The 5,030-nt window shown below is 38.3% G+C and overlaps 1 pseudogene; it reads right to left on the bottom strand.

Moving 5' to 3' along the window:
- Window positions 1-1,660: 1,660 nt before the first annotated feature.
- On the bottom strand, window positions 1,661-3,049 carry LOC130720666 (uncharacterized; annotated as a pseudogene).
- Window positions 3,050-5,030: the final 1,981 nt, after the last annotated feature.

Raw genomic sequence — 5,030 nt, 5'->3', positions numbered from 1 at the left:
TGGAGGGAGCATGGGCGGTCCAAACTCAGATCCGAGAGGAGAACGCAAGCGAGAATGAAAAGCAGGAGAGAAGAGAAAGTCTTCCAGGCCACATGAGGCTTTGATCTGGGTTGAGAAGCTCCAAGCTTTCACTTTTTTTCTCATCTTTGAGCATCAATGTTGAACAATAACCAGATCTGAAAAGAAAAATGCATAATCTCTCTTTGATTAAGGATCAGTTGTGTTGGGGTTGAAGAGAAAAAGGGGGATTTGGAGCAGCAGGTCGATTTAGGGTTTGTTGGGTCATGAAACCAGTGCTGATAAGGTGATACCTCTTGATTGGATCATGAATCCAGTCCTCTGCCTCCGAAGTGCTGATTGTGTCAAGATGAGGTAATCTTACAGGAAACCAATGGAAAGTTGGGGTGGGTATATGCAACCACATACTGATATTGAGATATTGATTAGGAAATTGTATCACCCAAAGAAGACGAAGCATAGTTTTGGATACGGTGGCACCAGAAAGTTTTCAAATTGAGAAAAATTTGAGAATTTTGGGGGAAAGGTTTGGTACTGGAGATACAATTTTTTGCTAGTAGTAGTGTAGGCAAATTTTTGATTGGCAGCGCTGGGTTAGGTTGACCTGTGTGAAGTGAGCTACTTTGATTGTTTTTTTGATATGTAAGTGATATGTGATCTGTTGTGGATCATAGTAATGGCTTTGATAGGTAAGCTTGATGAAGATGTAATGTCTAATTTGTTTGAAAGTAGTTTAATTAAGATTTATGAGATTTAATTAATAATTTAAAGATATAATAATAATTTTTTAATTAATAATTTAGTATTATTTAATAATTACACACGTGGAAATGATGACTAGCTTAAATTGGAGCCAGATCAGACTAAAACACACGCAAGGATCCAATTTGATTAAAAAACAAATTTCAGGGACAACATTTAAGGGAAAACAATTTCAGGGATTGATTTTGATTCCCTTTACAATTTCAGGGACCTTTAGAGTATTTAAGCCTAAACAATATAAAAGATTAAAAGGGGATTTTTTTATGTCCCTTCGTGTGTGTGCTATCCATTTATTTCAATATTGTAATCATGGAATAGTTGTCCAATTATTTTCTTATTGTTTTCAGGTCATTTTCCTCAGGAAAGGAATTGGAATAACACAGAATAAAATCCTATATATACAATATTGATATTGTATGGAAATAGAATGTGCCGCAAAGGGATCAAGAAAAAGAAAGCTAAGACTACCCACAATGGTTTCAACATTCAACACCTTCAACACTCCACTTTTTCTCTTCCCAACACTCCACATCACCTTCTCTCTCCAGTTTAACACTTCATTCAACTTTTACCCACTCCAATGGTTTTTCATTCAACACCCTACCCCCTACCCCACCACTTTTATTTCATATTTTGATTTAATTTTATGTTTTTCTATTTATGATTTCATAAAATTAAAATTTACGATAAAAATTAAATTAAATAAACTATTATCGATTTAATTTAATTTAATGTTTTTTTATTTATTTAAATTAAATTAAATTAACGTAATATTTTTTTAACGTAAATTAAATTAAAACACTTAACAATTTAATTTTTTTAAAAAAAATATACACAATAATTTATTTTATTTTATTAACTTCAAATGGAAGAAAAGAAACTAAGCACACAATAATACATTTTATTTGCTTAACTTAAAATGCAAGACAACAAACTAAACACACAACACACAAATAACGTAATTAGTACGATACAAAGCATATTTAATCATCATACATTCCAAACTTTGCCCAGATGTGCTTCACTAGATCTGCTTGTAGTTGGTGATGGACATTTGGATCACGGAACTCGGATCTAGCACGCACATGATCCGCAAAAGCGGGTAACACCTCGGTCGAGTATGGTTGCGGTGTACTAGATCCACTTCCCTCAGCTTGCTCAAAATCGGTCCAGCGTTGAGCATATGAATCTCGTTCATCCTCAACAATCATATTATGTAATATGATGCATGACCTCATGATGATACCCAAATCAGTTATGTCCCAGAAGCGAGCTGGTTCACGGGGGATTTTAAAACGAGCTTGAAGCACTCCAAATGCACGTTCGATGTCCTTCCGACATCCCTCCTGATGTTTTGCAAAGCACTTATCGGGTTCAGTTTGAGGAAGTCTAATAGACTTGACGAAAGTTGGATAAGAAGGGTAGATACCATCAGCTAGATAGTATGCCATATTATAGGGACGTTGGTTCACGATGAAATTCACACGTGGAGCGTTTCCCTGTTCCAATTCATCAAACACTGGTGACCGGTCTAGAACGTTTATATCGTTCAAGGTTCCCGGACATCCAAAAAAGGCATGCCAGATCCAAAGATCAGGAGATGCAACTGCTTCAAGAATAACTGTGGTGGTTCCCTTATCCCCTCTAGCAAATTGACCTTCCCATGCTTTAGGACAATTTTTCCACTCCCAGTGCATGCAGTCAATACTCCCGATCATGCCTGGGAACCCCCACATTTCACTAACCTGTAGTATTCTTTGCAGGTCCTCTTGGGTTGGTGCTCTCATGTACTCTTGCTCATACAATCGTATGATTCCTTTACAGAATCTACGTAAACACTCTAATGTTGTAGTCTCTCCTATTTTGATGTACTCATCGACTGCATCTGCTGCCACACCATATGCTAACATTCGCATTGCTGTGGTGCATTTTGCTAAGGGCGATATACCTTCTTTCTTCGCTGCATCGACTCGCTGGGTGAAGTAGCTATCACTACTTGAAAGGTCCGCAATGATTCGAAGGAACACATGTTTTTGCATCCGGTACCGGCGACGGAATATTCCATCGTCGTATGTAGGCTCATTGGCAAAGTAGTCGGCAATTAGCCTTTGGTTTGCCCCTGCATGATCTCTACTGAGATGTTTTCTACCACGAGGTACGCTACCCTCAATATTAGATTTCGACGCTCCCTAAAGTGGTTGAGTATATAAGTGTCTTCTCTCTGGCTTTTTTCAAGGTAAGCTTCGAGATCAAACTCTGGTGGATCCATTTTTTGTGAAATTTGAAGTAGATGGGAAGAGATACATTGAATGGTGGATCTATGAGTCCATATATATAGATAAATTGAATGGTGGACATTGACGGATTCGAAATAATATGAACTATAGTTAATTATCGGATAAGGACTATATTCGAATTGAGTGATGCATATTCAAACTCGGTAACCCATACATTAAAGCCACTGACAACACTGATAAATTATTAAAGTAAACAGTACAGACTTGACAAAACACTGACATATTATTAAAGCAAACACTACAGACTCGACAACACTGACAAATTATTAAAGCAAACACTACAGACTTGACACCACTCGAAAAATAATAAAGCAAACACATCAGACTTGACAAAACACTGACAAATTATTAAAGCAAACACTACAGACAATTAATTTCCAAAGAACTCTTGGGACAACCGCTTCAACAGCTCTTTCTTGTGGTCATTGAGATGCTCCTCTTCACTTAACTTTAGAAATAATTCCATTTTCTTAGCTTCAGTCTCCTCTTTCCTCACTCTATTAGTCTCTTGTTGCATCGCCGCCATCTGCTTCAATTGTTCAACCTCTATCTCCTTGACTTGTTTGTATGCAGCCCAATCTTTCTCCATCGCCTCCAAGGCAGCTGTTGTGCTCTTCTTTTTACCCTTTTTTTTAGCGGCATCCCTACCCATTGGACAGGGAATCGATCCTATAGAGTTTGAGCCACATGCATCATTCTCGCGAGATCTCTTAGATCCACTACTTCCTGAGCCAACACTTCCTTCTGCTTGACTACAGTAACATGGTTGATCGCGGAAAGCCTCCCATTCTGCCATCAAATTAAATTGACCCTTCTTCCCATCTGCGTATAATTCTTGCGCTTGGGTCAAAATATCATTCTCCGACCAACCGCTTCGTTGCATACGCTTAGCGCCTTCATAAGCGCCAATCCATTTATTTATTTGCTTGCTCATATAATTATAACGGTTTCGGCATGCATTTCCATCCCGCGGAGGATTGAATGAGCAATGTTGATTACCATACTCAGCAATTTGACCCCAAAATGTTTCTCCTTTTTGGTTTCTCCCGACAACACTTTTGTTCCATATTTAAGCCACCCACTAATTAACACCTTATTTTGATCAGTGTTCCATGCTGGTAAGTGACTTCTCCTGCTCGTAGGAGTTGAATCCTCTTCATTTGGAGTGGCTTCATTACCAGCTGTCATGCCAGCAAGATTCATTTGTGTTGAAAACTCGGGAAATTCAGGTGCACCATCATTAGACGGCGGTGTTGGAGATGGATATCTGAACATAGATCCATGATGGGGATGAGGACGTTGGTTGAGAAATTGAGTTGGATCTTGAAAATTGTTGTGATTTTGGTAGTTGGATTGATTTGGATCTTGATAATTGTTGTGATTTTGGTAGTTGGATTGATTTGGATCTTGATAATTGTTGGAATTTTGGTAGTTGGAAATTTGATTTGGATGTTGATAAATGTTGGGATTTTGGTAGTTGGGAAACTGATTTGGATGTTGATAATTGTTGGGAATTTGGTTGTTGGGAAACTGATTTGGATGCTGATAATTGTTGGGAATTTGGTTAGAAGAATTCTGGGTGTTGAAATGGTACTTGTTGGGATCCATTTCAAAGCAAAGGGGATAGTAGAAAGATAATAAGATGAATAAGATGATGGAAAACTTGGTTTTTTTTTCTGTATCCAAATCAAACGAACCAAGTCTCTATTTATAGAGAAAAAAAAATCATGAATTTTGGTAAATTTTTTATATTTTTTAAAATTTTTTTTGAATGAAATAATTGAGTTGGAAAGATTAGGATAAAAGAAAATCGCCCGGACCAATCAACGCGTGACACGCGTCACTCATCAGACCGTCTCTCTCTCCTCTGACGCGTGGCACGCACGCGCCTGTCGGTGCCCAACCGACGCGTGCCACGTGTCCCACCACCGGTCCGCCTGGGACCCGCCTGCT

This window comes from Lotus japonicus, chromosome 5, assembly GCF_012489685.1.
Source record: "Lotus japonicus ecotype B-129 chromosome 5, LjGifu_v1.2".
Taxonomy (NCBI): Eukaryota; Viridiplantae; Streptophyta; class Magnoliopsida; order Fabales; family Fabaceae; genus Lotus; species Lotus japonicus.
The sequence above is the reverse complement of the archived record's forward strand: the minus strand, read 5'-3'. Positions and strand labels throughout refer to the sequence as shown.